This window comes from Callorhinus ursinus, unplaced genomic scaffold (assembly GCF_003265705.2).
Source record: "Callorhinus ursinus isolate GAN/ISIS: 27379988/994484 unplaced genomic scaffold, GSC_fseal_2.0 scaffold26, whole genome shotgun sequence".
Taxonomy (NCBI): Eukaryota; Metazoa; Chordata; class Mammalia; order Carnivora; family Otariidae; genus Callorhinus; species Callorhinus ursinus.
Window position 1 is genome coordinate 16,120,402 of NW_027397088.1, and position 27,139 is coordinate 16,147,540.

Here is a 27,139-nt window from a genome sequence, read left to right on the forward strand (position 1 = left end):
TTAAATTTCAGATAACCTTCATGTGTCATGAAATATTCTTTCAAAATTTTTTTCCAGCTATTGAAAACCTTAAAAACTATCACTAGCTGGCAGGCAGTAGAAAAATGGGGTGGGTAAATTTGGCTCTCAGGCCATAGTTTGCTGATCCCTGATTTAGAACAATAATTAAAGTGTTGCAATTAAAGAAGATTCACATCAAAGTTTTTATGTTGGCCAAAAGGGCAGTGATTGAGTAAACTGTAGTATAATCGCTTATGAAATTCTTTGCAGCCAATTAAAATAAAGACTATGTTGCAACATGGAAAATACTATGATAAACTGCAAGTTGAATAAAGCAGGCTCAAAATTTATGTCTACTCTGATTATGACTATGTTGAATGAATCTTGAATAAACTATCTGTAAATTACGTATGCATGGGGATTGAAAGAGAAAATAAAAGCTGCTTGAGTTGTATGGAGTTGGGATTGCGGGTAATTTGTTTTTGTTTTGCTTAAATGTGAGTATCAAGCTGCCTTCTAATTCTTGGGTTCTATGATGCCACTGACATTTAGCTCAAATTAGTTCATCAGGAGAGTTCCCTTGGCAGACGAAGAAGGAAAAGAACATAATTTAGGTCTGTCAGAGGTCAGAAGAATTTTCAGTAGTGTTCTAGTTCACCATTGCTGCATTATGAACAACTCCACACTTAGTGGCCTAAAACAACAACCATTTTATTAAAATACTCACATATTCCGTGGGTCAGAAACCACTTAAGACACAGTAGCAATGGCATGCCTCTACCCTATGATGTATGTGACCTCAGCTGGGAAGACCAGAATGTCGGCAAGTGACTTGAATGGCTGGGGGTTGGAGGACCCACTTCTGGAACGAACTCTTCACTTCCTACCTGGAGCCCGGCAGGAATGGCTCCGAGGATAGTACACAGTTTGTTAGGGCTGCCATAACAAAGTCCCACAAAATAGGTGGCTTAAACAACAGGAATTTATTGTCTCATGGTCTTGGAGGCTAAAAGGTTGAGCTCAAGGAGAAGGCAGGGCTTGTTCCTTCTGAGGGCTGTGGGCAGAAATCTGTTCCATTCCTTTCTCCTAGCCTCTGGTGGTTCTCTGGACATCTTTGGCATTCCTTGGCTTGTAGATGCACCATGCCAATCTCTGCTTTCATATTCACATGGTGCTCTCCTGTACACATGTCTGTCTCTGTGTCCAAATTCCCCCCTTTGATAAGAACACCAGTCGTATTTGATTAAGGCCCACCCTAATGACCTCTTCTTAATGAGATCATCTACAAAGACCCCATTTTTAAATAAGGTCACACTCACCAGTATTGGGGTCTAGGACTTCAGCATCTTTGGGAGGATATAATTCAACCCATAATAGAGAGGCTCAGCTAGGACTGTCCACGACCACATCACAGATAACCTGTCCACATAGCATGAAGCTGGGTTTTGAGAGGGAGCATCCCTAAAGCAAGTATTGCAGGTGAACCAGATAGAAGTACTTGATCTTTCATGAACTAGCTTGGAAGCTATACTCTATCGGTAGAAGCAGTCATAAGCTTGCCCAGATTCAAGAACAGGGACGTAGACCTCATTCCAGAAGGAAGAGTATCAAAGAGTCTGCAGCCATTAAAAAAAAAAAAAAACAACAACTCCAAGTAGGGATTTTTAATATAAGGTTTATGGACCCAGTGGGAATCCACAGATGGCTTTTAAAGGGCTGAGAAACCATGGAAGCTATGCAATGTGTTGTATCAGCCCACATTCTTTTTTCTGTGGCATGGGTCCACAGTGCTTATTCTATGCTCAAAAGGGTCTATGACCTACAAAGTGATTAGAAAGTGCTGGAATACTGGGTCCATCTGCTGCTTCTATTCAGAAAAGGACACTCCTCCCTTTCTCTAACTCAGAGAAAATGTTTTCTATCTCTGGCTTGGCATCAGCGCCAGCCTTTCTCCTTCCCGGAGGCAGCTTCTGCCATCTGCCAAATGACGTTGCTCTGTGACCCTGGTGTCCTTGACACTGTTCAGAAGCCTTAGAGGGAGGTCCTCAGCAATCCCAGAATGCTCTGGCTCCTCTGTGCACAGGGATGGATTGAAAAGCAGCGTGTCTCCCACCCCCCGGACCCGGAAGGCTGTCACATCCCCCGCTGTCAGCGCTAGGGGGCCAGTAGAGGTGTGGCTGTTTCTGTTTTTCCAACCGTGTTCATGTCTCTGTGTTATTTGTGTCCCTGCCTATCTCCTCCACTAGCTAACAAACTCCTTCAAGAGCAAGTACCTGTCTTAGTTCTCTTTATATTAAAAAATATTTAGTACTGTGTTTTGTGTATGATAACGCTCAAAATGATTGGTAATTTAAAAACATCAAAATTGAGCTACAGGAAATAGAACAGGTGCCTAGAGACTCTGATGCCAGCTTTGGGCATAAGGGTGCTGGTTATTCCTGTTAGGACACTGGGACTTAAGGGCTTCCCATGTTTAGGAAGATCTCACTTAGAGGAAAATGTCAGCTGTAAACAGTGGGTTTGGAAGGGGGTATTTGGGGAGTGATGCTTAGAGCTGGCTCGGTTCCTCATCCTAGTTCTGTCACCCACAGTCTGCGGGACACGGGCCAAGGCATTTCTGTAGGGTAGAGGGGAACCTGGGGTGAACCTTGGCTCTCCCATGTAGTGGCTCTGAGAGAGGCAGCTGGTATACCAGGCCCACAGGTAAACGTCTGGCCCCTCAAGCCAGACTACCTGGGTTTGCGTCCTAGCTCCTCCTCTGAGTGCCCATGACCTTGGGCATTAACAAACCTCTTGAAGACTCATCTGTAAAATAGCAATGTCATGAGCTTGCCAGACTCCACTGAGCACCCCTCATGCCATAGCCGCTCTTCCAAAGGATTCACGTGTATTCACCCCTTTGCTCCTCAGAACATCCTAATACCCAAGTGGTGTTATTACCCCATTTACCCATGGTGCAACTGAAGCCCGGAGGGGGTAACCTGCTCATGGTCATGCTACCGTCAAAGGGCACAGCTGGCATTTGAACCAGGCAGTCCTGCTCTTCCTTTATCTACATTACCACACAGCTCCCTCTCATGACGTGCTGAGGAACTCAACAAGTATTAGCTGTCCGTAATGGTCATTCCGAATCTTACATCTTCATTTTGATTCATCAGTAGAGATGACACAGCTAAAGCGCCATGCTGTACACATGAGACCACGGGATCTGTCTTTGTTGTCTCTGGGGCTGGCCCCATGGCAGGTGGATGGGCCACAGTCCTGACAACACAGACTCGGGGACCAGGACCTCTCATCAGGTGCTAAGCCCGGGTGGTTTGGTGTTTTCTAGCTTGTAGTGCTTTGCTCATGGCAGATGCTCAAAAATATGGTTTATTAATTTCTCCAAGAGTTAGAGAATGCCTCGCACTCTTGCAGAGGCTACTTCGGAAGAAGGTGCAAGTGAAAGGGTAGTGAAGTCCTGGGGCAGAAATAATATTGATTCCACCCCTGATTCCAGTCCCAGCTCCAGGGAGACATTCACTCTTCGTGCAATAGAGAAGCCTCCCAGAAACCCACTTACTGCCAATTTCTATTTAATCTGTGCATGGATGTTGCTGCCCCTTATTAATGCATGACAGGTATTGCCCTGTTCTTATGTTTCCTGTGCAGACCAATACTGTCTGCTTTAGACTTCCGGTTGCGACAGGCTCGGGACCATGTCTATTTACTTACTCTCAGTGGCGTGACGCCAAGTTTCAGGCTCAAAAGTATTTCTTGGCTGATTCAGCAGTTGTTGATCCTGTTGGAGGTAAAGTCTAGTCCTGGTTATTTACCACCTCGATTTCGCACTCATGGCAAGTCATCCATATACCATCATATTCTGGCCTTCTTACTTCTGTTTTTATTATTTGGTGCCAGGGCCTGTGTGCAGAAGACATGATTATTGATAGGGTGGAGAAAGGGGATCTGGTTCACAGCAGACCTTGCAGGAGTGGGCATAGCCGGGAGCCGAGGGAACGGGTGTTAAATAAGTACTTGCCATAGTCAAGCATCAGGTTGAGAGCTTTCAAATGCCAAGTGAATGGAAGGACAGCTCTTGGAGCACCAGTGGTCTGTGGGAGGTGGGGCACTGTCTACTCATGCTTCTAGGCACTTCTACTCTAGCTTCTAGGGACAACCACTAGATCAACAAGTAACAGCCCTGACCTTTTGCCCCTTGCCTTTTTCACTCCTCCCCACTAGAGGAGAAAGGAGGGGTCTGATTGTGGGGTCAGCCATTGGCCTGTGGTTTTTAGTGTAGACTGAATAATAACAATCGTAAAATATCAAGTCATAATCCCTCTAATTTATAAAGGTTACCTGATTTAGAAAAGGGGTCTTTGTAGATGTGATTAAGTTAAGGATTCTGAAGTAATGTATAGAATTGTTGAATCAATGTGTTGTAGACCTGAAACTAATATAATGTTGTATGTCAATTATACTTATATGATAATATTTTATTATATAAGTGTATTAAATTATATATAAGTATATATAACATATAAGTACACATATAATATATATAAGTATATTAGTATTATATATACCTATAATACAATACTACCATTATTGGTAAAAGTTGAAGATTCTGAGACAAGGGGTATTAGTCAGCTTGGGCTGCCATAACAAAATACCACATCTGGTTGGCTTAAACAACAGAATTTTATTTCTCATAGTTCTGGAGAATACAAGCCCCAAATCTAGGTGCTGGCGGGGTTGGTTTCTCCTGGGGTCTTCCTCCTTAGCTTACAGACATCCACCTTCTCCCTGTGTCCTCACATGGACTCCCCTCCCTGTGCCTGGATCCCTGGGGTCTCTTCCCCTTCTGTAAGAGCACAAGTCCTATTGGACTAGGGCCCCACCTTTAAGACATTATTTAACCTTAATGACTTCTTTTTCAAGGCCTTGTCTCCAAATATAGCCACATTGGAGGTTAGATCTTCAACAAAATAATTTTACAGGGGACACAATTCAGTCCATAATAGGAGATGATCCCAGGTTTTCCAGGTGGACCTGGAATGTTTTGTCAAGATACAGGCAGGGGAGATTCGAGGCCCTTGTCAAGATAGAGGCAGTGGGGATTTGAGGCCCTTGTCAAGATAGAGGCAGGGGAGATTCGAGGCCCTTGTCAAGATAGAGGCAGGGGAGATTCGAGGCCCTTGTCAAGATAGAGGCAGGGGGGATTTGAGGCCCTTGTCAAGATAAAGCAGGAGTGATTCAAGGCAGACACAGGGGAGAAGGCACAAGAAGGGGAGTCAGCAATGTGGCTATGGAGGTCTGGGTTGGGATGATGAGGCCACAGGTCAAGGAATGCCAGCAGCCACCAGGGGCTGGAAGAGGTGAAGATCGATGCTACATGCTCGTAGGGAGCGTGACCCTGCTGACACGTTGATTTTGGACTCTGGCATCCAGAACTGTGAGAGAATATGTTTCTGTTGTTTTAACCCGGTTTTGTGACAGCAACCCCAAGAAGCAAGTACAGTGGGGCAGTGCTCTTCAAAGACGGAGACCTGGAGATTTAGCCTTTTGTCTTCTCTCTCTGCTCCTGTCCAGGGCGAGGCAGCAATTCTTGATAAACATGCCTACTTTGCAGACCAGAATTTTCTCTCACGTGGGCTATCTCAAAGTCTAGACTGGGGAGTGGGAACGGAAGTGGCAGGGCTGAGAACATTCATAGGCCCCTTTGGTCATTTACTGTGGCCACATCCTGCAACCCGGCTTCATCAGGATAAAGCTCAAATTCTGAGCTCCATCTGTCTGATCCTCTGCATTTGTCGATGGTGACTGAAGAGAGGGGTGTTTTTATAATTCCCCTTAAAAGCCCCAACAGAATGCATAGGAGAGGGGTCTGTGGACTGGCTCCTTTGTAGACAGGAGTGGCCTCCCAGGACCCCTACCTGAAGAAAGGCAGGGGTGGAAGTTAATTGTGCTCTGGCACAAGACTGCCTGGGTTCAGGTGGGAGCTCTGAACTTTTAGCTGTGCCACTGGGTGCAGATTCATTTTTCTCCCTACTCAATTCTTCCATCTGTAAAACAGAGACAAACAAGAGCTCCCTCTCTCATAGGTGTGAGCATTAAACAAATGAATTCATATAAAGCGCTTCAGACAGCTTAAGCACCAAGACTCACAGCAAGCCCGCGATAGATGGAAGCTGTAATGCTCTAGAAAAATAGTCTAGAGAAATGGAAAAAAAGAAGTTGCTATCAGATGCAGATATAAATTCTCGTTCCCTAGATGCACTTGGGTAAAACTAAGCTGCATTTCAATATCTGCTGAGGTGACCAGAAATGATTCAAAGCCTTGGGGGAGGGAGGTGAGGAAACAGGACATCACAGGGATTTGCAGGGGGAAGCCTGACTAATAAGACTCACGTTTCTGCCATTAAGGGAAACCGTGCAGCAGGGGCATGGGCAGTGCAGCAAAGAGGGCTTTGCCAGCTTCACATACATGTGTGTGAATTAATATAATGTTAAACTTACCAGTACAACATCAGGCAGAGGTCACATTCCATCATTTCCAATATTCAGAAGTTCTGGGAAAGAGGGGAGGATCATTTATTCATTAACTCAACGCATATGTATTGAGCGCCTGCTATGTGGTTTTTATCAATGTACTCTTCTGGCAGAGCACATAGTAGGTACTCCATAAGTGTCCATTAAATGAATGAATGAAATTATGAGTAAGTGGGTGAATAAACTGTCTCAGCAAGTGAAGAGGTGTGTCCCAGATACACAAAAGTTCTCAAACCACAGCACATAGCATTAAAAAGGAGACAGATATAGAACCTAAAAAAACGCATGCACACCGTTTCCTACTATAGGAAGTGCAGGGAGGAGTAGTACGGGCCAAGGTGTCCCTTCTTAGCAGTGTCCCTCTTAGCCATGAGAGCATGCATTTTGCAGATAAATTATATGCATAGGAAGAGGTAACAAAAACTTCAGGGTCATTCAACATCCCTTAACCTCTGTGCTTGCTCTCGCCTCCTCCTGGAGCAGCACCCAACCCAAAGCCCAAAAGACGATGCATGTGATGAGACGAGTATTGGGTGTTCCATGCAACTAATGAATCAATGAACACTACATCAAAAACTAAAAAAAAAAAAAAAAAAAAAAAAAAGACATTAAGAAGCAACAGGCAGAGATGCCATCCAGGAAACCGATGAACATGACCTCCCAAGAGGAGGACCCCATGAGCACATCTCAGGACCCTTCCCTTGGGCATGCTATGGTCTATATGACTGTGTGCTTCCTGTCATGATGCTGATGTGGTACTGTTTTGATGCAAATCAGGATAAGAAGTACCTTGACTAAAGTTGCTCTTTTCTTTTGAGGTCTGTTTGCAGCCTGTTTACTCCTCCAGGGACATTCTGAGTTTGGTTCCAAGAATGTATTTCCAGATTATAAAAAGATTTTTTTAAAAACGTTGGCCGATAGGAACTGCTACAACACACAGCAGCACGGGGCTAGCAGAACCCTGACCATAAGCGAAATCTTGGGGTGTGGGGCAAAGGTTCCAGCGGAAAAGAATTTCTGGGAGGGGGGAGCCTTTTGTAGAGGAAACACCATGTAAATTCTTACTCATTGCAGTGCGAGTTTGACACTTAATCCCAGGACTCTAAGATCATGACCTGAGTCAAAGGCAGACGCGCAACTGAGTCACCAGGTGCCCCACCCTCAAACTTTCTAAGCACAGCATATGCATCTCCAAGAGGCAACTTTATCCTAAGGGATTGACTTCAAACACAAGGATGCTCATGTTGTTATGGACCCCTTTGTTCAATGCTGTGCTTCTCTTACTAAATTATTGCTTATGACCAGGCAGAAAGAAACCTGGCTGATTACCACATGAGGATGGGGATTGTTTGGATTACCACATGAGGAAGAGCAAGATCTTTTGCCATAGTAGCAATAGTATTTACTCTGTGCCAGGCACTGTGCAAGGTTCTGGGGATGCACAGGGCTGTGGATAAGACCCAGTCCTTGCCTTCTTGGAGGTTACAGGCTAGAGCTCATGACACATGTGAAATGAACCATTAAGATTTGAAGCAGAGAAGTGTCATGTTCATATTTGTATTACTAAGATCACTCTGGCTATGTGGCACAGAATGCATGACCAAGGGGCAGAGATGGATTCAGGGACACTAGTTGGGGTGAAAATAGCAGTGGTGGCTCAGATGAGAGACAATGGCTGCATGGGAGAGAGAGTAGTGGATGGAATTAAAAGATATTTGGGGTGGAACTGGCATGAATTGGGTATGGATTGGAGGAGAAGAGCTCAGGGACAGTACTCCTTATTTCAGACTTGACAAACTGGGTAGGGGGAGTACGATTTGCAGAAATACAGAATAGTGGGTGAGAAGCAGCTTGTTGGGGAAATGATCAGCTCTTTTAGATGTAGTGCAGGATAGAGTGTATTGGCTCACCTGATCTCTATTCTAAACTCCTTCTAGTGGCCCATCTTGTACTCTGGAGTCTCGACAGCCAAAATTACATTTCCCACACTCCCTTGCAATTAAAGCTTCAAACGTGGCATAGGTCCATCGATATAGTCATCAATGTAGTATAGGTCAGCTATACTCATGAGAATCTTGGATTCAAAGTGGAGACAGCAGAGCCGAAAGCATCCATACTGCTGATGCAAATCAAGCAGGTATAAGAGCCTCTAGATCAAGTGATTTCGGCCATAGCTGCCTGACAGTTTCGTCAGAACTAAGCTTATATTCAGGACAGCAGGTTTCTAATTCCTCAGCTTCCTGTTGTGGCAAAGATAGCACTTCTCCGAGAGGGTTAATTCTGCAGTGTTATTCTGGGTGTCATTCCTGGGCACCTCACCCAGCACCTCACCCAGAGCCTTATCCAGTCTTTCCAAAAATTGTTAAGCATGCAATTCGCTGTAGAAGTCCCTTTTTGTTTAGAATGTCTAGAATGGCTCATGCTCTCAGCAACTGCAACTTGACAGATATAGAAGCAATAAGTCTGAACCTGCCAGACGGCCAGATATAAACACGTGGATGGCACTACAGACATCTGTGTTCCCAGGGGCTTGGGGTCCCTGGGGGAGGTGGCTCGGTGTGCAGTCAACCTTGAAGTGGGACCAGGTCCTGCTCCTGCTCCTCACCTGGGTGCTTCTTCACACGCCTATCATTCGTCGGGAAGGGCAGGACCCTTTCATTCTGGACAATGGAATAAAACACACTATCACACATGTTGCACACAGGATAACTGGAGAATGTTCTTTTCTGGGAGAGTATGAGACTTTTCTTACACTGAGGAAAAGCTGCTCAGCCTGAGGCCTCCTGGTTTGCTTCCATGGAAAGGAAATTATTGGCTTGTAAAAGAACATTCCTGAATCAGCCCTGAAAGAGCATCATTCACCGTCTTGTGGGCTACATATTTCATCTTGCCCTCTTGATTGTCTAAAGGTTTATTTTTTTAATTTAATTTAATTTTATTATGTTATGTCAGTCACCATACAGTACCTCATTAGTTTTTGATGTAGTGTTCCATGATTCATTGTTTGCGTATAACACCCAGTGCTCCATGCAGTACATGCCCTCCTTAATACCAATCACCGGGCTAACCCACCCCCCCACCCCCCTCCCCTATAAAACCCTCAGTTTGCTTCTCGGAGTTCATAGTCTCTCACGGTTCATCTCCCCCTCCGATTCCCCCCCCCTTCATGTTTCCCTTCCTTCTCCTAATGTTCTCCGTGTTATTCCTTATGTTCCACAAATAAGTGAAACCATATGATAATTATTTTCTCTGCCTGACTTATTTCACTTAGCATAATCTCCTCCAGTTCCATCCATGCTGATGTAAAGGTTGGGTATTCATCCTTTCTGATGGCTGAGTAATATTCCATTTTATATATGGGCCACATCTTTATCCATTCATCTGTTGAAGGGCATTTCAGCTCTTTCCACAGTTTGGCTATTGCGGACACTGCTGCTATGAACATTGGGGTGCATATGGCCTTTCTTTTCACTACATCTGTATCTTCGGAGTGTTTAGGTTTAAAACAAAATTTTTTTTTAAATCATAATTTGTCACTTATTTTAAAAGCTTCATGGAAGTTGAAAGGGGTTTTTCTTTATAAGAGAGTGTCAATGTCGACAAAGGTGACCTCCACCGTCCCTGCAAACAAAACTGGAAGAACCTGGCCATACCCACTTCTGACACTTTCAAAGTGCTTAGTAAGTAAGGCTATAGGAACCTGTTGGTCCACACTCCACAAAGCTAAACATCTCCAGATGATCATATGTGATGTGGTTGCTACAGACACAGCCTCTGTGGGACTCAAAATGTCACAATTATTTAAAGGAACCCTAGCAAATGACCCTAAAAACAAGCATGTACACACACACACACACACACACACACACACACACACACACACTGATACACCCTAACCCAATCAGAGCTCCAAAAAGCACCACAACACTGCATTGCATACAAGTTCCTTTAATCTAAAAACCAGAAGTTCTCAACCTTGGCTGCACATGACAATTCCCTGGGGGGCTTTTGAAATACTGATGCCCAGAACCCACCCCTAGAGGTTCCAATTTAATAGTTCTGGGGTGGGGCAGGGTGACAACCTGTCCCTGTTTGCTCGGGATGGATGGGTCCCAGGATGTGGGACTTTCAGTGCTAAAATGAAGGGCATCACAGGGATCCAGGACTAGTTGGTCACGCTGGGTGGAGATGGGTGTTCTCTTTGTAAATGTCCCTTGTGATTCTAATGTGAGTTTGTGTTGAGAGTCACTGGTCTAAATCTTTAAACCTTAGTCCACACGCTAGGACAGGTGACCTAAGACTTGAAAAAAATATTATTCTTTTGTAGAGGATTCTTTTTAAACACTATGACTACTCAAGTACTCCTTGTAAATAAGGAGTCTGGCCAAATGGCACTCTTCCCTCCCCCCTGGAGAGTCCCAAGGGAATCAACCCATCCAGGGGGCATCTTGCCTATTTCATCTCACTGGGCTCAAATCCACACACTGAGCCCCTCTGCCCAAGTGGGGAGGCCTTACTAAGTTGATTATTTTGTAATTTCAGAAGCCTCTGGGGGAGATGTTTGCCCAGAAGACCAGCATTCCAAACTGGGTCACGGCAAGCTGGAGTCTTCATCAGTCCTAACCAGCTGGAGATGCCAAGCCGACCAGATGCTCCTCTTCCGTTACTTCCCAGTCGGCTTTCAAATGACTGGTTTCCATCCAACAAGGCTTATAATAATGACTTGTTTATATCATCCATCTTCCTCCTGAGTAGCTGAGCTGGGAGTGAGAGAAGAGCATATATAGCCAGGAAACTGCAAGACGCACAGCGATTCTCAACCCTGGTATCCTCTTCAATCACTTGGGAAGCTTGTAAAAATCTAGATGCCCGGGCCCATCCCCAGTACAATCCAGTCAGAATCTCACGGGGTTGGGACCCAGGCAGTAGTTTCTGAAAGCTCCCGCAAGTGACTGTAACATGTAGCTGAGCGTTAGAACCACCGCTTTGGAGCCCTAGTTCTCAGAGTGTGTTCCCGGGCCAGCTGCCTCAGCCACACCAGGAACTCATTAGAAATGCAAATTCTCAGGTCCCATGCTGGTCATACTGAATCAGAAATTCTGGGGATGGGTCCCAGCAGTTTTAAAGAGCCTTCTAGGTGATTCTCATGCATGATAAAGTTTGAGAACCAGTTTAGATGATAAGGCGATATTTTTTTTAAAAATCTGCTGAGGTGTTTAAACTGCCAACTGTTGTTGCCTCTTATTTCCTGGTCTGCAGCAAAACCTGACTCCCCTTTTCAATGACTCTCAGTAATAAAGCAAGAAGCCCCGGCTCACCAGGGATGAAAAAAAAAACAAAACACAGAAGACACACCTGGGCCTCTACTGTTATTTCTGGACCAGAAGCCGACAAAGCAAAATAATCTTATGAAGCAATGGAGGCAAATTATTTGGTTGCCTATAATTCAGTCATCTGCTTTCATATTGTCTTATAATGGGCAGATTTCTAGACTTTACCTACTGTGTCTTCATCTTACAAGCTTGGAGCTGCCAGAAGAAAATTATGCCCCAAACAGGTTTAATTAGAGAGATACTGGGTTGGAGCTCCCCAGGGAAATCCTTGATATTACAGGATGGGGATGTTTATGATGGAGAATTGAGGGTGGACAACCTAAATTCACTCTAAGCGAGCAAGGTGGAGGGCAGCAGGGGAGGGTGGAGAACTGGGAAGGTGAAGAACACAAGGTGGTCAGCAGTGATCTGACCCAAGAGAAAGGAAAGCAAAGACGACCTGTTCTCCAATCTAGGGAATTAGTGAAATTTCAGGATCTGAGGTCTTCTGGCCCATGAGTGACTGAAAGGCACAAATGAGTATTGTTGAACTGGGGAAGTCCAAAGGCCTGTCCTCTCCTGTTCTCACACCCCCTCTAATTTATAGACCCAAATCACGGGAGAAGACGAAAGACTTTGTGTGCGCATTGGTCAGTTCTTACAAGCTGGGTGTCCAGAATGTAATTTTTTTCTAAGTAAAAATCAAAAGAATACTAGATGGTGAATTAATGCTTATTCAGACACTTACTCAATTATTATGTATTTTAATTCTCATAACAATATTAAGTATTACGGACCTCTATTCCAAATGAAAAACCGAGGGTCAGGGACGCTAAGCAAACAACTTCCTCCCCCAGTAGTTAAATGACAGAGCTAAGATTCTAATCGAGGTCTGTCCAACCCCAGGAACTATGTTTGCTTCCTTGGTCCAGAAAGAGGTAGACTAGGGTCCAGAGGGGTGTAGTCAGTCAGCGGTGCTACATCCAACTACAACACAAATGGTGAGTCAGGAACTTTGCTCCAACAGGGAGACGTGGTTGAGTTCTGTACATCTTGTGACACCTTCTATCCCAGACTAGGTTTTCGAGGATGTTTATTTAACAGAGATAGAGGTCTCTTCAGGAAAGAGGGCAAATTTGTTTCCGGATCAGGATAAAAATGAGATAATATCTCCCTCCAGAGATTATGGTGTGGGCAAGTTTGCTAGTGCCCCCCCCCATAAGAGTGGGGGTTTCAACTTGAGCTTCCCTAGCTGTGACACAGATCCACTGTGTGAACACTGCCCATCTGCCTCGGCCTGCAACCCCACTGGGACTTGGGGGACACGGAGGATTGGTATGGCTGTGAGTAATAAAGTCCTTTATCTCTGACCCAGGAGTCTCCTGTCTTCTACAGCATCTAGGAAACCATGGCAGGTTAACTTGTTAGTGTGCCAGTAGGGTAAAACCTCAGAGCTGGCACAGTCCTTGGCATGGACTCCTACACCTCAGTATACCGAGGTAGTAGCTCATTGTACTCCCTCTGTGCTGAATGATTGCAGCCAGCTGACTAGAGTTTACCTGTGAGCCTCCCACTCTCCTCACGCTTTCCCTCACCCCCCTTGCTGTGATTACTGAATCTGAGCAGTGACTAGAATTGACAGGCGGGAATTAGGAAGACAGCCCCAGCAGATGTTGACTTCAGGGAGACCTGAGGCTGACATGTGTACCAAATTGAAACTTCACTGTCACTGAGTCGCAGAGTGAAAGTGACTTCAGTTGTTCGGGTCACTTTCCACTCAATGGGGCAAACTTCTTTAGAACCTCTTGTCATCCATTCAAGATGGAAGCTCATACCTAAAAAGGGAAGTGAAAGTGATATAATATTTACCTGCTTACGATTTCTTCTCCCTTGTTCCAGTCTTGTCCTCTGAAGACACGTAGACTAAGACACTACGCCACTCCCATACCCCAACGTCCCCTTACTCCAGGTACCCATTTTCCAATCCACCCACACTCCTTCTTGAACACTGTGATCAGGCTCCTTACGATTCTACTCATTCTCCTCTGGATATGCCCCTTTTGGTCCATCTCTTTGTCTAGGTCCTTAAAGAAAAATTATTTGGTCTTTGAAGAGGTAATGCCTGCACACCATATAGAATTCAAGAGATACGAATATGGTTTCCTCCCCTCAGCCCCCAGCCACCTGCTCCCCTCCTCCAACTACTCTTACTTGTTTCTTAGTCTTTCTTCGAAAGATATTCTTTATAGATTCGATGTTCATTAAATGGGCTGGACATATAGGACACAACCAGAAAGCAGCTTTACTTTTTTTCCCCATTACTATCTTTAAACACAAACAGCAGAAGTTTGTCTTCTCACTTCTTGCTAATGTTCTCAGCCCAAATTCTCTAGGCATTAAAAGGCCTATTCAAGGGTCACCCAGGTGGTTCAGTCAGTTAAGCATCTGATTCTTGATTTTGGCTCAGGTCATGATCTCAGGGTCATGAGATCAAGCCCCGTGTCAGGCTCTACGCTCAGCATGGAATCTGCTTGAGATTTTCTCTCTCTCTCTCCCTCTGCTTCTCACCCCGCTTGTGTGCACACACACACACACTCTCTCTCCCCATCAAAGTAAATAAATAAAATCTTTTTTTTAAAAAGGCCTATTCAAGTGTAAGATTGAAGATTCAGTCTTACATTGAATTTAATGCTTCTCTCTTCCTTCTAGCTCAGACTGCACCTTCAGAAGTGGGGCACGGGTTGTCACTTCACTCTGCATCCATCTCCTCTCGCTGCTGCTTCTGGTTCCTCTGGATTGGGGTGGAGGAAGAGGGGTTAGGGTGGGCAGAGTTTGCCTCCATGAGCCCTGTTCTATTGATCATTGATACCCTGTGTGACCAAGGGCTATGCTCTATGTAGTCTCATAACAGGGCACATAGTAGGTGCTCAACAAGTATTAAATGAATGAATAAATTTGTAAATGGATGAATAAACTCAGCAAATTAACAGATGTGCTGAGATTGACAAAAGATTGCAGTAAAGGACCAAAAATGTGCATGTATGGCTCTGCTCACTGCAGCAAGGTCCAGGGAGGAAAAGTGATTAACACTGTGTTCAAGCTATCACTCTAAACCAAAAATGACCTTTTAGAAACTGTAATATCCAGGACTGTGTTAACATAACACTAGTGTAGAAGATAATGGAACCCTGTATTAATACTCCTTATTTTGAAATTTATAGTTCTCAGGCAGGTTCTCACCTCTTGCACATAAATAGACATTTTTTTAGCCTAAAGGCATACTTTATGTTTACTTTTACTAAATTTATCTTTTTAGTTTGACCTATTGTTTCCCTCTCTTGAGATCTCTTTGATATTTACCTATTATGCAATATATAGTTGCTCCTCCAAAATTTTTCATCCAGAAATGTAAGATCATCCACAAGTTTAAGTGAATAAAAATATTGACCAAATATGAAGCCATTAGAAATCCTCCTCTAGGTTGACATATATTCACTTTTCACAATAATAGCATTCTTTACTTTCAATATCAGTTAAGATTAAATTAACTCTCCAGAACTGTGTGTGGAGGACTCTATGACAACCCAAATGCGGACCCCTGGGTCAGGTGGGCCACAGGCAAGTTCACCCTGCAGCAGGTGGATTTTGTCCTTGAGGTCTTCCTGCCTCTCTGCGTTCCAATCAGACCTTTTAAGACATCTGAGATGCCCTTTTTCCCCATGGCAGAAGAAACAGCCTAAAATTCTTATTCACCCAAGGTGTTCATCTTCTCCAGGTTTTTAAATCTCAAAGGATGAAGAGAAAAGACTCTTTCATGGCAGAGATCCACACCATCTGCACCGGATGGGAGAGTTTTGGCATGCGGGTTGGTCCTCCTGGATGTCGCCCACATGACGCGACTGTTAACTGCCCAGTCCTCTTGTGGCTTTCATTACTCACAAAAACCGAAAATTCCAAAAGAGATGTGATCTGCTTGACACCTTTACCGGGGCAACAGTTGTGACAAGACAGATGAGGGCACAGTAGCCCTGTTCTATTGCTCACACATCTTGATTTTTTTTTAAAGTGTCAGCCACCCTCAGGATCAGGGCTGGCTGCCCTCACGCACCAGATTTTCATCACTGGAGCACAGGCATCTGTGACTGCACCAGCCCCACCCTCATCTCACTCAATGCTTTTCAAGTCCTCGGGAGCCCTGAGGGAACCTCTGAGCACCAGACTCTTGCTCAACCAGTAGGACTGGATTGAAATGATAGGTAAGGTTTCTCACGAGTGCTTATTGCTGCTGGCTCAAAATTGATCTCAATGGGTCTTCTTAGGAAAAAATCTTGGGAAGCTAAGGGGAGGAAAAGAAGGGTAGGAGAACTCTAAGGAACAGGAGGGTTGAGTTGGTGGGAATATAGTCACTCTGGACTTTTCATCTTGACGCCTCAACTCGACAGCCAGGAGATTCGTTCCTCATGAAGCACAGGGTGAGCAAGTTTGACTCTTCCCTGAGATCCAGGAACCAGGTGTGGGGGGAGGTATGGCTAGCTATGTTGCAAACTAATCTGCTAAAATTCCTAAGAATTAGCAAAGTTGCTAGAATTGAGGAAAGCCCATTAATGCAGAGCACCTCATGCACTAATGTACACGCCAGTCACACGGAGATCTTGTTAAAATGCAAAATCTGGTTCAGTGAGGCTGGTTGGATTAAGACCCAATGTTCTGCATTTCCAGCAAGCTTCCAGGGGACACCGAAGCTGCTGGTCTGTGAACCACACCATGTAGTAGCATGGACACACCTGAGTAAGCTGTAACAGCTGGAGCATCTGTTAGGGCCACGGCCACTGTTAGGGAGTAAATGTGTCCCGCCCCCCCCACCCCATTCACATATTGAAGCCTTGACCCCTTAGTGGTGGGGCTTCTACAGGAGTAATTAAGTTTAAATGAGTCCTAAGGGTGGGACCTTGATCCAATAGAACTCATGTTTTCACAAGAAGAGACAGAGAGGGATGCCTGGGTGGCTCAGCCAGCTAAGCTCCGACTCTTCAATTCAGCTCAGGTCAGATTCTCATCTTAGTGAGATTGGAGCCCCGTGTCCAGCTCCGTGCTCAGTGTGGAGTCTGCCTGAGGTCCTCCCTCTCTTTCTGTCCCTCCCCCTGCTTGCTCCCTCTGTCTCTAAATAAATAAATAATAAAATAGAAAAAGAAGAGACACAGAAAGCTCCCTCCCACTCCCACCCTGTCCCTAGCATGAGCACAGAGGAAGGGCCATTTGAGATATAAAGGAGAAACTCAATTTCCCACCAGATCTCCTTTACTTTTTTTTTTTAAAGATTTTATTTATTTATTAGAGAGAGAGAGCCAGAGAGAGAGCACAAGCAGGGGGAACAGCAGAGAGAGAGAAATAAGCAGGCTCCCTGCTCAGTAGGGAGCCTGATGTGGGGCTCGATTCCAGGACCCTGGGATCGTGAACTGAGCCGAAGGCAGATGCTTAACGGATTGAGCCTCCTGGGTGCCCCAGATCTCCTTTACTTTTATAAAGAATGCTCACACAGTGTTCTGGTCACCAAATATGTGAATGTGTGGAGGTTTTTCTCCACACCAAGCAATTCCTTGCAATACTAGCTGGGTGTCCTACAGTTTAACTCAACTCTGATACTCTACTTGGAGAGAGTGTCAGATCCCACAGCTTAAGGGCTCCGTCCCATAAGATCATTTCCATCCTACTTCTGATGCCGATTGCAAGTAGCAGGTCCCCAGGTCACCCACAACTTCTGTTCCACTTGGCTACAAATTGGAGGTTCTTATGACCCCCTCCTCAGTTTTGATTAATTTGCTAAAGAGTCTCACAAGAACGCAAGGAAACACTTAACTTACATTTACCAGTTTATTAAAGAATATGATAAAGGACAGGGATGAAAATCCAGCTGAAGAGATACAAAAGACAAGGTCTGGGAAGGTCCTGAGCACAGGAGCTTCTATCCCCATAGAGTTGGGGTGTGTCATCTCCCAGTGTGGATATGTTCATCCTCCCGAAAGCTCTCTAAACCCGGTACCACTGAGCCTACCCCAAGGCTTCCTCACGTAGGCATGATCAGTTATTAACTTCACATCCATCCTTCTCCCCTCTCTCTGGAGGATGGCCATGTATGGCCAAAAATTCCAAGCTTCTAATCATGGCTTAGTCTTTCTGTTGGCCAGCCCCCAACCAGGCGCTTCCCAGGAGCCCACCCAGGGTCACCTCAATAGAACAGAACATACTCCTAGTGCTCTTATCATTCAGGGAATTACAAGGGTTTTAGGAGTTCTGTGTCAAAATCTGTGGTCACAGACAAATATTAGAACAATAGATGCTCCTAGTGTTGTCATCACTTAGGTAATTACAAGGATTTCAGAAGCTCTGTACCAGGACCTGAGGGCAGAGGCCAGGGTATATATTCTATGACCTCACATGAAGACATGGCAAGAAGGTAGTCATCTATAAGTCAGGGAGAGAGCTCTTGCCGAAAACTGAAGATGATGGCACCTTGATTTTGGACTTCCATCTTCCCCAACTGCGATGAAATAAGTATCCACCATATAACCCACCCAGTCCACGGTATTTCACCATGACAGCCTGAGCAGACAAATATCGCCACTATGGCGCCCATCTCAGACGTTCTGACCTTATAAAATTTAGGAGTTCTGGAGAATCAGAAAGATTCCTGTGCTCTATGACCTGACAAGTGACAAGGTCTAAGCCCAGACAGGCTGGCTGCTTCCTGTACCTTATCACACCATTATGCACCAATTCACTCTTCCATTAAGTCAGTGGATCTCAACCTTGGCTGCACATTAGAATAATCTGACAGCTTTAAAAATACCCAGGCCTAAGTCCCACTCCTGCAGACTCTTATTGAATTCATTTGGTGTGCAGCCTGGGCATCAGGATTTTTTTTTTTTTTTTTAAGGTTCCATAGTGATTCTAAGGTTGAGAGTCACTGCTCCAAGTGAACAAATTAGGAGCAAGAAAGGGGTTACGGTCAGCTAGTACTGACTGCTGGGGAGAAGAGTATAGCTGTCTCTGTGTAGGTGTGGGCATGAGGAGGGGGGGTGTTGCAGAGCAGGGAGCAGAGACCATCAGAGTCCCAAAAAGGAACAGGAAGTGGTCAGGTTAATTTTCTGCAAACGTTCTGGCCTGCTCCAGAAGTCCTGTCTCCTCTGTGACAAAAGGTTAAAGAACCTTCAAAACCAGGGTGTGGAATGTGTCCCTTCAGTTAGTGAGAAGTAAGGCTCTGCTGGGTAATTGGAGACCTGGACAATTAAAGAAGGCTCCCCAAATAGTCAGTGCCAGCCTCCCGGCCAATGCAAATCTCCTCTTCTGCGTTCTTCTGACATAAGATTGCATTTCCCCTAAAAATGCCAAGTTGCAGTTGCTATTCTGGGAGACAGCACCTCACAAGGGATAGGGCTGTCTATTCTACTTCTTCTTGGAAGTAGCTGAATTACTCTCTCCTACCCTGGGTCACCAGAGTCACATGGTCCTCAAAGAGCACATTTAAATTGGGACAGCAAAGGAAAAGCAACAGCAAAAGGAATGATGTCCCTTTCCTTCATTTATTTGTTTCATTTGTATTTGCATGTACCCATGTGGAACCATAATGCTCCTACCATGTCACGTTACGTACACCTCAGTAATCTCTGGACCTGGGTTAAGTGTTCTGTAACTGGGCTCCATTTTTTATCCACAACTCAGGAACAAGAGAATTCTAACACCCATCTGCTTACTTGTGGAGTTCACCAATCCCACTTGGCAATCTTCAATGCACAATGCCTGGATTTACTGCACTAGGTGAAATGGTGTATCCACATAGAAGACATGTTTGTGGGTTGGACTTGAGATCCCACAGATGGCAAACATCTCTAATTCAGAGGCAATTTGCCTTCTACGTGGCAGGGACAGGAAATTGCATATCCAGCACCTGCTATGGAGCAAACATTTAACACACGGTATCCCATTTAATTCTTATAGCAACCCTGTGAGAATAAATATTATTATAATTTTATTTTGTAGCTGAGGGAACTGAAGCTCTGAAATGTTAAGTAATTTCTTTGCCCAAGGTCTTGGGCAGTATTAGAACTGGGTTTGATGGTCTGGCCATGACCTTCCAAGGGCTCCTAGAAAAAGCCTGGTCCTCTCCATTTTATGGGAGAAGGAATTAGGTTCCAAGTGTAGCCTGTGGAAGGTTTCTGAACAGCAACAGTGTCCAGCTTGCTTGGCTGCTGTGTATCTCTCCATGATCTTTGGGGTTTTGTTTTGTTTTGTTTTTTTTCCCCAAGACAGTCATGAGCCTCATCATTGTTGGAAGTCACCTCACCATTCATGGCATCCGATAGGGCTGGTGGATTGGTTCCCAGAATCCGCAGTCGTTGCTGGGCTTTAGGATAGAGCCCTTCTTTTCTTTTATCCTTTCAAAGACCTTTGCAGGAAGCAGTTAAGCAGACCTAAAATTACATGTGAAATCAGAGGACTTAAAAAAAGTCTCTGAGTTTTTTATCTGTCTTCTAGCAACAAAATATAAATGTGAGGACTTTTCCTGTTCCTGAAATTTACAGCCCCCTCTCATCAGCGTCTGGTGCCAGCTTCACCGTGATCCGTATTAACACTTGGCTGGTTGGAGTTCTGCAGGGGCTCATCATCATTTCTATTTAAGAATATAATGAGAATACAGCAGTCTTCAAGTCACACTGCTTGGAATAGGATGGGATCCTCGATCAATATGGAGGCCTCTGTGGCGCAGGCACTGTCCACTCAGTGGCCGGAATGGGTTTTGCACTAGCCCCTCTGGCCACTCTTCTAGCTATATCTCTGTCACAGAATCAATGAAACTTGTAGTTTGGAAATAATAGTTCTGGATCATGATCAAATCTTGGCCTCATTAGCAATAGAATCTGTTCAACCGAGGGAGGTAATTCATGGAGTCTGGCTCAAAGTAGGTGAAGTTGGTACCTTCTGTTTGAGAGACCCCACTGAGGCCCCAGAGGCCTCAAAATACCTTCCCTGTTGTCTCACTTTGGCTCATCTTTGCCTCATACCTGGGCTGAAATTATTCTGATTACCTATTTATACAATCCCCAGTATCTGTGGATGTGACTCTACTGGAGAATGCAGATGTGATCAAGTTAAGATGAGGTCCAACTAGAGTCACATGGGTTCAGATCTAATATGACTAGTGTCTTTATAAGAAGAGAAGAGGGGCGCCTGGGTAGCTCAGTCGTTGGGTGTCTGCCTTTGGCTCAGGTCATGATCCCAGGGTCCTGAGGTCGAGCCCTGCATCGGGCTCCCTGCTTGGCGGGAGGCCTGCTTCTCCCTCTTCCGCTCCCCCTGCTTGTGTTCCCTCTCTCGCTGTGTCTCTCTCTGTCAAATAAATAAATAAAATCTTAAAAAAACAAAAAAAGAAGAAGAGAAGAGACACAGAGACACTGAGGGAGGAGGATGCCATGTCCTGACAGAGACAGAGACTGGTGTGATGTGTCTATAAGCCAGGGAATGTCAAGGACGGCCAGCAATGCCAGACGCTAAGAGGCATAAGACAGATTCTCACCGAGAGCCTTCAGAGAGAGGAAGGCCCTGCTAACACTTTGATCTCATATTTCCAGCTTCCTGAACTAGGAGAGAATACATTTCTGTTGTGTGAAGCCACCAGGTTGTGGTAATTTAAGGCAGTGCTAGGAGACCAACACACTGGTGGGAAAGGCTGGCTTGATGAAGGAGTGTAAGTTCCCATGGAACTAGAAAGCAGGGCACCATCTCCCCTGGTTGTAGGTCAGAGGCGGGAGCCACCGACAACTCTGTGTGGGTAACTTTTCAGGCCTGGGGATTGTTCTACCAGGGAGAGGCTGCTGCAAGCCAGGCAGAATTCTGCTAAGGCTCTGGGGCATTACCTTCAGGAGGAGCCCAAGATCACTGAGCAGAACCGCACAACTTACAAAGGATCAGGTGCTTGGATGGGTGCCCCCCAAAGGAAGATGGCTTCACTTTGTCTTCTGTACAACTATGCCCAGGGCCATTTCCCTACCAAGAGACACTGGCCAACTCTTCCTTCTGTGAAATCTAGCAATTAATTGACCCAATGCCTGTCCCTTGTCTAGCTGATCTTGTCCCACTCTTCTTAGGGTGAACTTACATTCTCCATTCTGATTTTTCCACCTCCAACACTGCCTATCTCTGTGTGTATGTCCTGCTGGGAAGATAGTTCAGAGAGCCAATCTAGCTGCCTTTTGTCTACTCATCCCATTAGATGCCTAATAAATGTTGGTTAACAGATTCTTATTTTTCATCCAGAAACAGATGTCCTTTGGAATGAATGCTGTAGTGAATTATCCAGAATGCCCCTCAGGATGGAGGTATTTATTCTTCCAGCTCCTGGGCATGCAGAGCAAGGTGAGTCCTTCCCTGGGATTGCCTTTACCGGGAGAAAGCTGCTTTGATCAAGTTATTTAATGAGTGGTCAGTCTAGGAGTGCAAAGGCTGGCCCCCTCGCCTAATATCAGGACAGCCATAGGACTGGCTGAGACCTTTGTTGATGAGCCACATCGATGTTTGACTCTTCCATCTGCCCAGTCTTACTCCCCTGGCTTTTGGACAGGTCTTGCTCCTGAGAACATTCCCCAGTAAACACCTCCCACATCAAAATCTCAGAATCTGTTTTCCAGGAAACCTGATCTAAGACATCTTTCAACTTGTTAATACAGGAGGAAGAAATATATTAACCATACTTATCCATATAAAATCTGAAATACATCGAGCAGTGGGTGGTAAAATAAAATGCCACCGTATCTCCACGTTGTCTCCATTCTCAGCCTAATGGCTGCATCTTCAAGGTTCTACAGCTCCTCAGGGGCTCATGAGTTCTGAGCCCAGTGTAACTGCTCAGTAAACACTTGCTGAATCTGGTAATGGATGAGTGTTCATGGAATTCAGCTTGGGCCTAGGATGAGCTAAAGATATTTCAAAGAGTTTTCTTTGCCTCTTTGTAATGGAGAGGAGGGTCTTTGGAGGGTGTATTAGTTCCTTAGGTTGTAATAAAGTAACACAAACCAAGTGGCTTAAATAACATCATAGTTCTGGAGAAGAGAGGTCTGAAATCCAGGTATCAGTAGGGCCCTGCTCCCTCTGAAGGCTTTGGGGAAGGATCTATTCCATGTTTCTCCCCTAGCTACCACTGGTTTATGGGCAATCTTTGACGTTCCTTGGTTAATAGAAACATCACCCTGGTCTGCGTCTTCATGTTCATGTGGCATTCTCCCCATGTGTGTGTTTCTGTGTCCAAAGTTCCCCTTTTTATACCAGCTATTGGAGGAAGGACCCATTTTACATCAATCTGAACTCACCCTGGCTTAACTAATTATATCTTCCATGACCCTATTTCCAAATAAATTCACATTCTGAGGTACTAATGGTTAGGCCTTCAACATACGAATTTTGGGGGTGGGAGGGCACACGACCTAACCCGTAACAGAGTTTGTCTATAACCATTTTCTGTGCAGGCTCTAGTTTTTGCTTCAAAAATCCCAGATTTTCTGCCATGCTCTGTGGTAGAAATATTGTAAATACCATCCTTTGATTACTTTATGTAAGCACTGATAGTCCAATCCTGTGCTGCAAAGATTTACCTTCACTTTCACTGGGCTTCCTCTGCCTCTTTTGAGCACGTCCTTAATCACCTACCAGAATGACATTGTTACAAAGGTGCCCAAGTCTGTCTCACTAGTCTATGTCCCTAAGTTATTGCTGTCTACATATCTGAGATTTCTCCCACTAGTCTTTCTGCATCTGAGAGTCTTCAACCTACCCTCTTCCCCGATATCTCTGTAGAGTGGTCCTCCACCTTGACTGCCTATGGAACCACCTACCTGCAAAGGCTTTGCAAATCCTGTGGCCTGGGACCTGCCTATCTTCCCAGGGGATCCAATGTACACCTGGGTTGTGTCGTCTGGGTTATAGGTAGCTCCTACCTGTCCCACTACAATTCTGATTATACTCTTATTTTAGAAAACTAGGTAATTTTGCATTTCAAAAAAAATTTTTTTAAAGATTTTATTTATTGATTGATTTATTTATTTATTTATTTGAGAGAGAGAGAAAGGGAGGGAGAGCATAAGCTGGGGGGAGGGGAGAAGCAGACTCCCCACTGAGTGGGGAGCCCAAGGCCGGGATCAATTCCAGGACCCTGAGATCATGACCTGAGCTGAAGGCAGACGCTTAAACAATTGAGCCACCCAGGCGCCCCGCATTTCAAAAGTTTTGGTAAAGGTTTTCCATATCTTTTCCTTTGTTCTTAGCAAACAGTTTTATCTCACAGCTACTCAAGAACAGAAAGCAGAAGAGAGTGGCCTCCAGGTTGTTTGCTCCCACAAGTGATATTGAGAAATATGTAACAAGCAGGGGCTACTGACCAATCAGATCACTAGCAAAGGTAGACAGCCAAGGTCTCACTGAACAAACATTAGCCCTGTTTATTCTTCTCCCTCTATTTACCAGAGAACCAAAAAGTGGAGCTGTGGAGGGAAAAGGAAGAAAACTCATCATTCTTGCTGTTCTTTGCTTGCTCAGAGTCATGAGACACTGAGACCCCCAAGAGATGAAACCACAGGTCCCCAGAGCTGTCCTGCTCCCTGAACGGAGGGGGACTGCAGGTATGACCCCAGAACTTTGAGAAGCAAGTAAGATAGAGGCTTCTCTACTTTCAATTAATTTAGGTAAGATTTTATCCCCTAAAATTATGATCCATAGCCTTATGATGCTTTTCTGATGTTGTTACCTCTGGAAAACATGTCTCAGGCTCGCCTTCACTCTAACAGAACCAAGCCTAGATTTGGAGATTTACTCCATTCCCTTCTCCAGCATGACACGTGAATCAAGAAGTTCAGAGTCCAGATATTTTATTTTTTTAACCTGGACCCTGGGAAATGAAAGACAGACCTGTCTGAGTTTATCTTCCTTCATTGCTGGGCAATTGCTTTGACCTCTTGACGTTGCATCTAGCCAAGAAATTCCTCCATGGGCAGCTACAGCATTGCCCCATTGAGCAAATGTTGATTTAACCTTTCCGGTCTCCACCCGCGACCAAGTTGTGAAAAGAGGGAGAACCTTGTTTTTGTTTACTGTTTGTTGTTCCGAGTATTTATAGGAAATTGCAATATTACTTTTCCACAGGAATCAATCACTGTATTGCCACTTTCACAAGCTGGAAGTGGAGAAAAGATATTTTTGGTTCTAGAAAAATGGTTCTAATGCCCTATTGCTGTTTTTCAATTTCCTGTTTCATGCTTAAGAAGATTTTTTTTACCGTCCATTAATTTTGCTACAAAATACTATTTACCTTAAATAACAAAGACCAAAAATTAATTCGGTCTGCATAGTGCCTTTCCTCTCATGATTTCAAATCATTCTTAAAATAAATCACATATATGCACAGGTTGTTTTTTTTTCCCTCATTTTCTTTTTCCTGCCAGTCTTTTAAAAAATTTTTGATAAAATAAAAACAAACATCCAACATGAACTATCCTTAAAACTTTAAAGTCCAGAACAGAATATGATAACACAATAAATAAACACTGTTCAGTCCGAATAAACACATCTTCCTTTTAAAAAATTAAAGTAGTTTTTGGGGTGCCTGGGTAACAGTCGGTTGGACATCTGACTCTTGATTTCAGCTCAGGTCATGAGATTGGGCCCCGCATCAGGCTCTGTGCTAGGCGTGGAGCTTGCTTGGGATTCTCTCTCTCTCTGCCCCTCCCACTCCCCCCCCCAAAAAAAAAAAAAAAAAAAAAAAAAGAAAAAAAGAAAGAAAGAAAGAAAGAAAGAAAGAAAGAAAGAAAGAAAGAAAGAAAATTTAAAGTGGTTTCCATTGTGATCTGCATAATTTGTTTGTTGTATTTCCAATATTTCTGCTGCTAGAATATAGCTTCTGACTGAAGTTAATTCTGTCACATGTTATTATCTGAAAGTTTTCCTTTTGTAGTTTCTAATTTGGTTTAATTTGGAGAAAGAACATTCTCTGTAGATAGAATGACAATGAAAAAGAACATATTTTAGCAAAACTTGTATACATGCCACTCTGTTATGTAATAAACGTTTCAGCAAATTCCTGGATACTTACAAGCTTTTTACTATCACTCGTTAATGAGTTTATGCAAAGCAGTAATACTTTGGTAAGTGATTCATTATTCACTTGAATTTTGGGGGGTTTTCTGAGCATTTGTCATAATGAATCTTTTAAATAACTATTTTATTAAAGACAAATTCAACCGAAGAACAGTTCTGCCTATTTTGAGTGGCATATCGCAATATTGCCATGATATTGACTTGATGAGGATTTGCTTTTCTGATTGCTTTTTAAATTAGGAAAGTAATATTTGCTCAGGTTTTTGGGGAGGTTCAAATGGCTCCCCAGGCACTCTCTTTTATTAGACTTTTTTAAAAGTGTCTTTTAAAGTATAACACATACATTAAAATGCACAGATTATAAGTGTACAACTCAATGAATGATACCAAAGTGAACACCTAGATGAACAACAATGTTTTTGGAACTGCTTTTAGAGAAACTCTGAGATTTTTGTACTTATTTTCAAATATACATTGACTTAATTTTTCTCTTCTATTAGCCAAGGCTTTTTCTTTTCTATCTGGCCTTCTGGGAGATATCCTTTACTTTTATTAACTATGCCCCTAACCTTGTGTTCAACTCCTTCCATTCCATTATGTAACCCCGTCATTGAGTTTTTTAAAAATTCTGATAATGAGCTTTGCGCAGTGGCAGTATCGTAGCCAAAGAGGTTTATCCGAGGCGTGATTATTGCTAATTGAAAAATTCTGATAATGATTTGAAATTTCCAATCGTTCTTTCTTGTTCCTTAATTGACCCCCTTTGTCCCCATAGCAGCCAGTACTTGCTTTAAGGATGCCATAGCCAGTGAAATTGCTCTGAGAATAATAAATAATCTCTTGTGAGTTGTTTGGGTCTGTTTCCTCCAAGACCACTCTGTGTTCATGATAGTTTTTATTTTGCCTCTCGTTTATTTTCTTCAAATGCCTGTGATCTTTTGTCAACTATTTATGTGAGTGAAGAACTATGTGGATTAATATGGGTCAATGGAATGGATTTCACTAATAACTGTGCTTACTTAGAAGGCAATTTTCTGAATCAGAAAGTGGATTACAGCTCTGTGTGAATGGGCAGATTCACCACAGACAAGCTTCCATTTAGCAGATCAGTCTGTATATGGAGCAGGAAGGGAGGGTGTGAGTGGCCAGGCCATTCTGTG

General features: G+C 44.1%; 2 long non-coding RNA genes and 1 pseudogene across 3 annotated transcripts in view; all 3 read left to right on the forward strand.

Annotated features, from left to right (window-relative positions):
• The first annotated feature begins 2,036 nt into the window (after positions 1 to 2,036).
• LOC141370094 (uncharacterized) lies at positions 2,037 to 13,199 on the forward strand. The gene is made up of 3 exons (XR_012373833.1): positions 2,037 to 2,171; positions 11,077 to 11,359; positions 11,794 to 13,199. It is a non-coding gene; the product is annotated as an uncharacterized lncRNA (long non-coding RNA).
• A 2,726-nt stretch (positions 13,200 to 15,925) lies between these two features.
• LOC112838094 (uncharacterized) overlaps positions 15,926 to 27,139 on the forward strand; it is a 39,240-nt gene continuing 28,026 nt past the window's right edge. For both annotated transcript variants that reach the window (XR_012373834.1, XR_003211889.2), the window contains exons 1-2: positions 15,926 to 16,102; positions 22,155 to 22,253. This is a non-coding gene — a long non-coding RNA (uncharacterized lncRNA). The remainder of the gene's footprint in view (positions 16,103 to 22,154; positions 22,254 to 27,139) is intronic.
• On the forward strand, positions 26,617 to 26,698 carry LOC112838419 (U4 spliceosomal RNA; annotated as a pseudogene).